The sequence below is a fragment of the Nanorana parkeri genome, unplaced genomic scaffold, assembly GCF_000935625.1.
Source record: "Nanorana parkeri isolate BGI_ZX_2015 unplaced genomic scaffold, ASM93562v1 scaffold705, whole genome shotgun sequence".
Classification (NCBI taxonomy): domain Eukaryota; kingdom Metazoa; phylum Chordata; class Amphibia; order Anura; family Dicroglossidae; genus Nanorana; species Nanorana parkeri.
In genome coordinates, this window is record NW_017306973.1 from 770487 (window position 1) to 783788 (window position 13302).

Sequence of the window (13302 nt, forward strand, 5' to 3'; positions counted from 1 at the left end):
GGCCCAAGGGAGTGCAATGGGGAAACTGGGGAAACTTCTGGGGTCCTAAGGGAGGTGGAGAGTAACTAGAAGGCAGAAACTGAGACAGCAGAGGGTGTCATGGGATGACTTTGTTTGATGATGCATATCTTAACACTTCACTGACCATCACACATTAAATCAACAACAACATGATCTCCCCAGTACACTAAAATATTAACACCAAGATGATACTTGGTTTAGGGTAGTCTGTTGCACTACTGCCATGCTGGTATTGAAAGCAGGGCCCTTGGCTTTCAGAAATCATATGTCCCCTGTATACATTTTAGGGCTTGTTCACACCAAACACGGAGCAGATGCAGAGCAGAGCAGTTACAGAATGGATCAAAACTGCGTCCAATGTATTCCAATGGTATTTTGGGCTCTAGTTCACACCAGAGCGTTCAGTTCCAGAGCATGTGGAAAAACTGCAGCATGCCCTATTTTTTCTGCTCTGGAACGCACCACAACGCATGCAAACGCATCAAAAGTGCATGCAAATGCGCTGGAATGCACTGAAAGCCCATATTAGGCACACAAAAAAGGCACAAACCATTGCATTTCAAAAAGGTGCGCCAGACCAAAAAGAATGCACACAGCCAATGCATTTCAGGGACAAAACCACTGCCCCCTTCTTCAGGGTTTAGCACATGATAAACCTAAACAAGTGATCACACAGATCTACTGTATATTACCAGTAACAAACTCTTCTATGGAGTAACAATTGCTGAGCTGCAATAGTTTCAGTTCTGACTGAATGTACCTTTGTAGTGGAAATCCAGCCAAAAATAACATAAAAAGTATCAGCCTATTAAAGGATAAAATTTAAAAAGCAGCTATTGCTGCCATACTCACCTTCAATCCAGAGATTTTCTCAGCAGTACTTTTTTTCTGCTTCTAGCTGTCTTCAGTCTGATGGCCAGCATCATTCTGATGTGAATGTGCAACTATGTAAAGTGCTGTGTAAATTGTCGGCGCTATATCAATACCTGTAATAAATAATTCAACCCACTTCCTCTGAGCCCAGGTTGTTGTGAAGCCAACCCAGCCTGTGACTGGACAGTGAAAGGAAAAGCAGCATAGTGATGTTATCACCGTCTGTGACTGTGCCCTCTCCTTCTCTCGGCATGATTTTAGGTAGCACATGAACTGACTGGTTAATTGTACTGCTGCTTCCTTTCAGACTACAGCCCTGCTGTAGAGAGACTGCAAGAGGCTGATACCAGGTCAAATTCAGGTACTAACACTGATGGTATTTTAAAAATCCATTTAACAATGTATTATTGATTACAGAGCTGTATTCATTTGTGTCTTTTATATCTGCCTAGAGTTCAGCTGTAAAGATTTGGAACTGTAGCTAAGCTTATAACAACCTATTCTGTATGTGACATTGGCTGCATGTATCAAGGTAGTATGCCAATGGTTTGCTGTTGCTACTGTTCCTGCTCCTGTTTTAGCATATAAAGACATTCGTCAGTGATATATAATAAACATAAAAGTGCAATGCCCTAAAATATACATTAGAGATGAAGACGTCCTAAACATCCTTCTATCAAAACAACGTCACACGGGTGTCAAATTCCCATAAATCACACAATTCATACATCTTTGTGATCCCAAGTGCAAAATGCAGTGTTTAAATCATTATCATAAAGTAGGTACAGTATGTTATATATATTTCGTCTATACCGTTTATGTGAGGCTTCCCCATCCATAATCAGGAGCACAAATTACATCCGAGCTGGTAAAGGGAAGCCGTGGCGTAAGGTTTGGATAGAGCCTCTGACACTCACGCAAGTGGCCAAGGAAGTGCTGAATAGTAACCCAGTTTGTAAAGCAGCAGTAGCAGAAACTCTTAAAGAAGAGGCAACCACAACTGTTGCATTGTGGGTGGCAGAGGCGTCCCCAGTGCGGTCACCGGGTGTCACAATAATGACGTCACACGCACTAAACTGCCGCCAGCCATCTAAGTGATGGACGCCAGCACAGAGAGGAGAGGATGTTCATCCGGTGGGATAAGGTATGCTGCCGGGTCCCCTCTTCTCTCGTGCAGCTGTCAGGCTATCAGTCCATGACTGAGTACCTGAATTTTCAGAGCGGGTGACACCAAAATGACTGTCAGTCATTTTGGTGTCACCCCCTCTGATGTTGTGACCCTGGGCGGACTGCACCGCCTTCCTCACACCCCCCTTGTGACTGGTGGGTTTACAAAACATTTTAAACCTCATATACATAGGGTGGTAACAGGGTCTCTGTAAAGTGATTAAAAATAAAAATGCACAAAAAAGGCTTCCTGCAAAAAATGTATTATTACCTCTCTCACTGTATGCACCACTGATCTCTGCTGTACTGAAGAAAAACCACTGCCCGCAGAGTCTTCAAAATCCAACAGTTCCGGGAATTTCAGATTCCTGGTCCCCTTATGCACTCTGTGGTTTAAAGTGACACTAAATTCAGAAGTTAAATCTTAAAAATACATACAAGTACCTTCACTATTACCAAAAATGTATCTTATTTGTGTATCAATCAGCTGCAGATCCTCAAATCATCTCTGAATTGGTGCTGACACAGTCCTTCCTTCTGGAGGGTGGCTACTTTTGTTCCCCATGGTCCCTGTGTGTTGTAAAGTAGGCACTGCCCAAGCTTGCTCCCATGATGAACTACAATCTCAATTCAAATTAGTAAAGTATACGTGAGATTGTAGTCCATCATGGGAGTGAGCTTGGAGAGGTGGCTTCTTTATAACACACACAGGGACCATGGAGAACAAAAGTAGCCCCCCTCCAGAAGGAAGGGCAGTGTCGGCATGAATTCAGAGATGATTTGAGGATCTACAGCTGATTGATACACAAATATGCTACATTTTTGTTAATAGTTAAGGTCATTAAATGTATTTTTAAGATTTAACTCCTGCGTTTGGTGTCACTTTAATTCTTTAGCTCCTACATCACTATAAGACACAGGAATCCGACACTACGAAATATCACATTCTGATGATTCCTTGAGTTGCAATTTCTCGTCGTTCCAGTGGAGATCAGTGTTGCAGGTTTACCGATAGATTTGCTTTGAAAAGTAATCCATGATAGTTCCCTTCCATCTACTATTGTTACTATATATAAGCACAGATATTACCAGTCAGTTATATTGACCTTACTAATGTTAGGTACTTTTGTGGTGAGGTTTGAAGGGAAAAGCTTTATTGCTACATTTTAAATCATTCAGAAGGATTTTAAATTGTACAGCCATGCAAACTGGGCAGTTGACAAGTATTTAAAAGCCAGGAACACGGGCAAGGCCAAAATTTTTCCAGGGACACAGTTTGGAAACTTGTACTGTCCTTGAAAATCAAGGGCAGATGATAATCACGTACATTAGATAAATGCTTGTGTCATCACATGACTCATCAGTCTATTTGTTCAACAGTTCAGTCGAAAATCAGCTGACTGTAAGCATTCAGACATATTCTAAACTTTTCCTATACCTAACTATCACTGGTGTCATTAATGCTTGAATTTGCTTGATAAATAAACGTTATGGCAATTAATGTTTTATTCCATTGTCCATTTTATTCCATTCCATTCCATTTTATTCCATTCCATAAATAAAAACGTCAGTTTATATTTTATTATATATTAAAATTGCTATTCTTGGGCTTAAACATTTTTTATAAAGGAATGTACATAATCTCCAAAAGGGATTCCTTGTGTTGCCTGTTCTCTCAGCAATTGGTGGATTTTCTAGTTCAATAGGGAGCACAGAGAGAAAAACCTGGGGTCAGAGTAGGCCAAATCTGGTGGCCTGCTAAAGGGAGTAGTTGACACCCTCCATGAGGGCCTGAAAGAGAATGATATAGATCAAGAGGCTATGCTATCATGCACAGATTTAGTCCAGCACTGTTCCCTACAAAAACTTCAGGCTCAGTATTCCCCATAGCACTTTCATGAACACTATGGCCTCCAGTGGGAGTGGAGCCTTCAGAGGCTCCCAATTGAGCACTATGGTGATGCAAACCCTGGGCCTCTTTTCTGGGTCTGCAACACCCATCAGCATGCAGGCAGTGCTGGAAAGATTGATCTTCCCTCCAAGTGTACCTACATAGTTCCATTGTTGACCTCAATCAGCAACATTGGGCATGAAGCACTACTTCAGGTAAGTAACCACTGACACCAATGTAATGGGCATGCACAACAGTTAAAGCATGTCCATTTACATTGGTGATCAGTGGGAGGAAAACCTGCAACCTTATACCTGTCAAATAATTTTATAATTCTCTCCATCCAGTCTTCAAATTTACAAGGCTATACAGCTGGCTTTGTCTTCTGCAGTTATGCAATATTGCTCAGTCACATTATGCCTGTGAATGGTTATTGAAGGAGCAGCAGTTCACCTCTCTGCTCTCTCCTCTTGTCAACACATGTAGCATTGCTGAGTGTCTCCAAGTAATGCCCCCTCCTCTCCTAGTTTGAGTATTGCTGTACAAGGGATAAAAAATAGCTGATACCTATTATTATTATTATTATTATATAGGATCTGTGCAACGCTTTACAGAATGGAGAGAGACAGTACAGTTACAATACAATTATAATACAGGAGGGTTAGGAGGGCCCTGCTGTATTGAAATTGTATTCATTCAAATATGGCTTTGTACACTGGTTGCAGTAAAAAAATACATTCATGCTTTAATGAATACATAACTGTATTTTTTTATGTGCATGGATTTTTACTCGAAAGTACCATAAATGCCTCAATCGACTGAAAGAACATTCTAAGATTCACCCGCATCAACCTTGACACATTCTATTGATTCGATTTACAATACTCACATGCTTCTGTTTAGGGGACACATTCATTTTTTCTTTTAATATCTATTGAGGTCTATAACAACTGTATTGAATGTTACAGCTATGTATATTGGTGAGACTTCTTTTGAGTTCTTTTATGCTGCTCATCTGTTATTATAAAGCTGTAGTACCCTGCACTGGTATCACAATTAGTTATTATCATACTCTTCTTTGTAATCACAAAACTCTATAATAGTCATGGAGAAGAAAATAAACTCCCATGTAAAAGAAGACTCTACTACTACTACTTACCTGTCTGTCAAGTGGCAATTCCAAACTGCACTGTATTAAAGACAGAGTCACCTAAAGCAGTATTAAACTCTCAATTTTTTTCCAATAATGAATCCAGTTCAAACGAATATATATTGCCCAGCAACGCATTTCTTTAAATATTTGCCCACACACTTACAGTCATCATCTTTCTGAATAGTTGGCTCCAACTCTGTCAGCTCGGCTTCCCTGAACTTCTGTAGAGTACAAGATCATAAGGAAAAGCAGCATCTCCAGCAGTTGTCCATCTACTAGCTTGGGGAAGAGAGCAAGGAAGTTGGAGGAAGGAGAAATGAAGAGTAGGGAGCACGGGAGTAGCTGGCCTTGACTTTGTGTTTGTGGAGACATACGAGGCTTACTAGCACACACATAAGACCCTGCAAGGGAAAGGAAACACCTTAAATCAGGATATCAGGGCCAGTGCTCAGGGGACCTGCTGATTCTGCAGGAAACTAAAACATTTAAACATTGAGAACCAGTATCCATTGTACGTGATTTATTCAGCATCTGAAATAGCTTAAACACCTCTTGACTTTAATATCACTTTAAAATGCTTTTTCTGGAAATGTGGAAATGTTCTTCCTACTTTCCTCACTCTAGTGCTCTATGTGTTCATAGATTATCAACAGCCACAATTCTAGACATAGAGCAGGTGTTTATGGCTGAGAAAGACAGGGAGCCTGACCTGGTCTGTTGAGCACGGAGCACACTAAGCAACAGAGTTCAACTCTGGCACCTATTGAACTGCACAGTCATATTTGTAAGTGTACCTAAAGTAAGAATGTTCAATAAATATATTTCACAGACTAGGGGGTGATCAAAACAGTTTTCAGCTGCCTGTCCTCAGACTTCTGGAAATACTATACTAGTCTATTTTTTGCAATATCCAATAAAAACATTAGCATATGACCATTTATGTAATAAAAAAAAATAGAAGACATGCATATAAAAGGCGAAACTCCCTTCCAGGAAACCCTATTCACAAGCACCCTTTCGATCACTTGCATACTGCTGCCGTATTTGTTTTTCACATCAGACTTTATGGAAGCAACGTCCTGCCACAGGCATGGCCATACACGGGTTACTGGGAAATGCCGTTTAGCCCTAAGCAGAGGGTCTCTGCCTTTTGATTCCATGACTAAGCCCCATTAGAGAGATTAGGGAGTGGAGTGTCCCCTCTGGACTTTTCAATTGGTGTCAGTGGCAGCACTAATAAACTTCCCTTCACTGGTGTCAGTGGCAGCAATATTAACCCTAAACATTGGTGTCAATGGCAGCAATAATAAAGATGCCAATTTATTGGTCAAAATGGCAGAAATAATAATAACCCCTTCATTGGGGTTCAATGTCATTTTATAATATATATTACCCCTTCAGTGCTGTTCAGTAGAAGGAAAAATATAAACCCCCTTTCATTGGTGTCAGTGGCAGCAAAAGACAGCCCCATGGGCTGCCAGCTGAACACCACCATATTATACTTTAAAGAGCATTGTGGAGGTAAAACAATGCCAATGAAGGTTGGTAATACACGGACTTAATGCCCAGTTCAGTTACTTCAACTGGTCTTCAGGGAATGTGGCTTCAAGTCACTAAAAAGTTTTATGGCAAATGAGTCTGCAGTTTGATAGGAAGTCAGCTGTGTTTGGAAAAGGAAATCACTATGCACTATTTTCAACTTTATTTGTACATTTGTCAGTCTTTTGAATACGTATAAATATGTTGTTTTTCATTATTACGTTTAAGTGACCTTGATTTTGTACTTGGCCAGCAGGATCAAAAAGCTTTAGTAGAAGTTGCCAAATACCAATTGTCTTCACGTTTATCCCTCCAGCACTACCCAGAATCCTCCCTGAAGGGATATTGCTTACTCTAATGGTCACTATTAGCATGTCCACATCTCCTTCTCACAAAACTCAGGTTTGTCCATTGCTTGCTAAGGTCCTGGGCATTCCGATGCTTAAAGTGACATCCATATTCTAATCTACCATAAAATGGATAAATGGCAGTGGTGCTCCGGCTGGTACAAGAATGATTAGTCTGACTAGTATGTTTGCTAACTTAGTACTTCCACAACAGTAGTAAAGTAAAGGGATCTGTCATCTGCATGTTCTATAAATATTGAAAATTAACAAGCTTTTTAGTCCCCAATCCTATACAGGGCAGTAGTCAGGGGTTATGCTGTATTCTTTAGGGTAGGGAGGCATCTTTTATGAAAGTATTCCTGCTACGCATTGGTCAATAAGGGATTGTCAGAATAACCTTAACAAATACAAAGGAATACTGCAGCCACTGCACTTCTGAACTGATGGCAAATAGCAGGATGAACCCCACAACAACAACTGTTATAGATTCAGATCCATAAAGAGTCTTCCTGGGAACATACTTTCTCTAAAACAAAACGAACATTGTTTTGTCACAGAATGGAAGACCCTTGCCATGTTACAATAAATGGTAGAACAAACCTCTGCATCATAAAGGATAAGAAAGAAAAATAATACATACCCTATTTTTATTATTATTATCTTTTATTTTCCATTAATATAAATATTCTACAATAGTGATATGTACCCATTACACGTCAGTCCACCCAAAGGGTTTTTTTTTTGTATAGCTCTATGTGGAGAAATGTGGGCTGAATATTCCCCAAATTTCCCAAAAGTTTTTCTTCCACAGTTGATGGATCATCAGTGTGACCAGGAGCAACTCTTCCTCACTAGGGCCTCCACAAAGGCTCTTCTAATACTGTGTGGAAGGGGGCGTATTTTGTGAGAAAGTGCCTAGGTCATACCTTTTTCCTCATATGAGGGAAAGCTTCTTCACCCAGTGCCTGTCCCGAGACTAGAGAGGGAGGTTTTTGCCCAGTCCCAAAATGTTTACTAGCAACATGTATGGTGTCCATATATTCTCACCAAGAAACAGTAAGTTCAACAATATGACACTATATTCTCAGGGAGAAAAAATAAGCAGTTTTAACTTAAGCCAATACTCCATTCCCACGTGAACTGTAAGCAAGAACACTGAATCATATCTAACCCAAACCTTCACAAGAACCCTCGCTCCAGATCCAGCAAGAACTGAGAGCAGTGGCAATGGGATCCTGTAAGTAGACTCCCAGCCTTTATAGCCTGTGAACAAAAATGACAATTGCACCACATGTTAGATATTGCTGTCAAGGCTGGTGCTGCCCCTAGGCATACTAGGCAGCTGCCTATGGCACACTGCTGCCTAGGATGCAGCCTCAACCACTTATCCCCCTACAGCACCCTAGTCTATTCCAAATTGCAAAAGCCAATAGCAGTCTGGCAATTGCACCCGCCCACTGAGCAGAGGAGCGGAACTAAGAGGCAACTTTCTCTCTCAGGTTCGATCCTCTGCTCAGTGGGTGGGGTTTCAATAGCCAGTCTACTATTGGCTATTTCAAATTAAAATAGCCAGTAGCAGTCTGGCTATTGCTCCTGGGGGGGTGCAAGTAGCTGGTCTGGCCTAGAGCACAAAATTGTCTAGCACCATCCCTGATTGCTGTGCACGCCAGAGTGAGAGCAATAAATCAAGGGCCACTATTTAACTCTAAGGCCCCTTTGTCATGGGTGCCGTCTGTTCCAGTCAGCAGGGGATATATGCATAGATTCCCTGCTGATTGGAGCACAACAGAACTAATGTCACTCTTGTAATATTTGTGTCCATTATTTTTTTTCCTTCATCTTGCAATGGGGAAAAAAAAATGAACTGTACAAACACATATGAGGTCTATGGGGTGTCAGATGTAAGCGGACATGTGTCTGTTTACATCTCATTACCCCAACCAGTCATGAATAGGTCCGCCAAAATAAAATTATGTTCCATTTTTCTTTCTGGGCTTAGACCTAATTGCCTGTAATTGGATGTGTACACGCATACATCTGTTTACATCCAGCTGCCCGTAGAGTTACATTGGACTTCTAAACAGGTCCACCTAAAAAACTGACCACCGGATATGATTGGATCGCCTGTGCTAAATTGATGACCTGTACAAACTTTTAAAGTGTTACATATAGACAATTTAAGGTATGAGAATGTAGGGTTTCTTTTGGAGCCAATTGTGAAGCTTGACATATTTGGTATCTATATGCTCAGTGCAACCTTCTTCAAGTTTTACCAAAACCTTGGGTAATATATTGTATGTGTACTAAAATGAACTGAAGTTTATTTTTTAGTGAAAGTGTGGGTTTAATAAACAGTTGCGTCAATATCATGTGACAAAAAAAAAATGCAACAGACAAAATTTTATTCTACAGGGTCTTTAAAGTAATATGTAGGCCTAAAATGTGCATTTTAACATGTGTGTAAAAGACCACAAAAAAGCTCTGGCAGCAAAGGGTTAAAGTAAGCCAAAATTGTCAGTGCACTGTCTGGTTCAAGTTGCCTTATTCTACTATAAGTTATCATACCAAAATATATGCTATTTATTAGGGTTTTTTTTTTAGGATTTAATTCAAATAGGTGGGTCCTATAAAAGTACATAGGTGATTCAAAACTGACAAGGAAAGTAAAAGAAAAAGCACAGAGTGTTGTTTTGCCTTTATGATATTATTTCCACATTACTTCACTGATGTGGATCATTACAGCTTAGTTGTGTGGTTATGCCAAGAAGCTATAAATAGGCACTTGTTAATCTTACACAAGAAGTGTACAATAAATCTCTTAGATAAACGATTACCATGATTAACAAGCAAGGGAACGCTCTAGCTCACCAGTATACAGTAATGATTGATACACATTCATGTGTCATTTACAGTGTTCTACAATATGGTTCAAAAATATCTGGAAAAGTAGTACTTAACAGTATAAAGAGCTGCTGACAACATCTTTCTATTCAGCACTAATATCCTTTACAAAAGCAGTGGATACTCTCACTGTGCAGGAATTCAACAGTCAAAACGTGTCTGGAAAAAACAAGTAATGGGTCAAAGAAATAATGCTTGAGTCTAAAGGAATTAGTTCTACCATTGTGTCTTATAATACTGTTAAAGGAAACTTGCCTTAAAGTGACACTAAACTCAGGAGTGAAATCCTAAAAATGCATTCAAGTGCTCCTCAACTATTAAAGGGGTTCTAAAGCCTCATCTCCCTAAGGCCGGGAGACGAGCAGAGACGCAAGGTAAGTCTATGGACGCGTGCACCCGCATGCGAGTGAGCTTGGAGCGGTGGCTACTTTACAACACACATACAGGGACCATGGGGAACAAAGGTAGCCACCCTCCAGAAGGAAGGACAGTGTTAGCACCAATTAAAAGATGATTTGAGTATCTACCTACAAGTGATATACAGATAAGATACATTTCTGTTAATAGTTAAGATACCTAAATGCATTTTTAAGATTTAACTCCTGAGTTAAGTGTCCCTTTAAGGGAAATACAGCAACGACCATCTTTTGAAAATTATAATTGTTTGGCTGCCATGCTGGCCTCTGACTTCAATGCATAGGAAAAAGATTGTATATCAGGGGTTCATACTTTTATCTTACTTAGACCCCACCCATAACTGTGCACCAGTGACGTGCGGTACCTCTTGCTCGGGGTGAGGCATTCCCCAAATCGCACCAGAATGCATAGTAACAAAGTAAGAAAGTGGTGAGATGCGATTTGAAAGAAAGCTGCACACACTTCTTTGGTGCCATTTAGGTGCTCCGGGGCTATGCCCGTACTCAAGAGTTCTGCTTTAATACCAGAGATAGTCACAAAACTAGCATTTTCTAAAGAAGGTTATCAATGGCATCTTATACAGTTTTCCTATGGCAAGTGTACTTTGAAGCTAAACTTGAGGCATATATTAAGAGGCACAAATGAATGCAGCCCTGTCATTATTGATATATACTTAATGCAAGAAGTGTGAGTACCTGAATTTTACCTGATATCAGCTTCTTGCAGTCCCTGTACAGCAGAGCTCAGACTGGGAAAGGGAAGAGAAGCACATAGAGGTGGTCCGTTGTTCTGTAGTGCATGATGCAAGCGGAGGTAAGAGCAGAGTAAAAGACAGATGAGCTCATCAGCCTGCTGCTTTACCTTTCACTGACCAGTCACGCGTTGGGGGAGGGACAAGATCTGAAAGAGTTACTGAACTGCAGCAGAGAAAATCAGGTGTCCTCTTCTTTCAGACATAGCTATGCTGTGTGGTAGAAGCAGGTGCACATACATCTTGGGACTGGATAGAGAGAAATACAAATCCTTTGGCAGGTAAATATATATACATACATACACAAAGCAGAAATTAAAAGACCGCATAGCCAGACATAAATATGCAATTAGGGATTAAAAAAAAGTGGAATTACCACTGGTGAGACATTTTGTAGATTATGGGCATGCAGTGTCACAATTGAGATTCATGGCAATTGATTCATGGCAATTGAATTCATCCCTAGACCGCGGAGAGGTGGCAATAGGGAGTTACTTTTAAAGAGACGAGAAGTAAAATGGATTTTTCAACTGAATACATTACAACCTAGGGGACTAAACGTAGATTTGGATCTGCATTTGTTCCTGTAGGTTTTGCCTAATTGGATAAAGAGTTAAAAGAATGTGTTAAAATTTCACAGGTGGAGAGTGGAATGTGATGAAATTCACCCTGATGTGCTTAATGCAAGACAAGAGAAGAAGTGTGGGGAACATATGGGTTAAATGGGTTGTATAGAGTACAGCATGTGAACATTTTGCCCCTGAAGTTGATGTGTTGGAAGCACAAAAAATGGGCAAGTGTAAGGGTTTGAGTGACTTTGACAAGGGCCAAATTGTGATGGGTAGATGACTGGGTCAGAGCAACTCCAAAACTGCAGCTTTTATGGGATGTTCCCAGTCTGCAGTGGTCAGGACTTACTAAAAGTGGTCCAAGGAAATTGGTGAACCAGTGACAGGGTCAAGGGCAGCCAAGTCTTATTGATGCATGTGGGGAGCGTGTAGTCCGATCTAATAGTAGAGCTAACGTTGGTTCCAATAGAAAGCTGTCTGAACACACAGTGCATCGCAGTTTGTTCCGTATGGCGCTGCATAGCCACAGACTGCTCAGTCTGCTTATGCTGACCTGTGTCTACTGCCAAAAGCATCTACAATGGGCACATGAGCATCAGAACTGGACCACAGAGCAATAGAAGAAGGTGGTCTGGTCTGGTGAATCACATTTTCTTTAGCATCACATGGATAGCAGGGTGTGTGTGTGTGTGTGTGTCATTCACCAGGGGAAGAGATAATGTGCCCTGCCACAGTGCAAAAATGGTTGAAGAATGGTTGGAGGAACACAACATCAAGTTCGAGTTGTTGACTTGGCCTCCAAATTCTCCAGATCTCATTCCAAAACAGCATCTGTGGGATGTGCTGGAAAAACAAGGGTTGTACTATTTTAACTATTCAAGAGTGAAGATTCCAAGTATTACAAATGAGTGATGGTCGCTATTTTTAAAATGTAGAAAGCAGTGCTGACTGAAAAGGAAGCAGTGCTAACCATTGCAATGCCTGTGCTAATGAACTCTTCCTTAGTACAGAAATAAGTTTGCTCAAACATCTCAGTGGAATTTTAGATGCTGGCATCCCCCTCTGCACTCATTGGTTCCTCTGCTAGCCTCTGAGTCACTGCAGGAGACGGGCAGGTGAGATGAACCACAAAGTGCAGCAGGGGACCAGGAATCCAACACACCCATAAATGTGCTGAATGCTAAAATAATTTCAGCAAACTTATTTCTTTAGTAAAAGAAGTTCAGCAGCACTGGCAGTGGAATAGTGGAATAGTTAATGTATCCATTGCTTACTTTGCAAGGGGCAATGCTTCCACATTTTAAAAATAGGGACAAAGTCCTAGAAAGGTTTTATAATGGGGGCATCTTTTTGGTCCAAAATATTTTACCATGATCTTCTCTGACATGAACTCACGGGGGAAATTTACTAAAACTGGAGCAGACAGAATCTGGAGCAGCTGTGCATGCAACCAATCAGCTTCTAGCCTAAGTTTATTCAGTTAAACCTTAAAAATGAAAGCTAGAAGCTCCAGTGTAAGGAAATTCCCCTCAAAGTATGTAATTATCTTAGCTATATATGTAAATGTGTCTCTGAGCAGATCAACAGACCTACTGCCTGTTGATCTGCCTCACACAGATCCCATCCTGTACCGCAGCTGACAGAAAGACGTGGTGAGGATAAATCAGGTCATC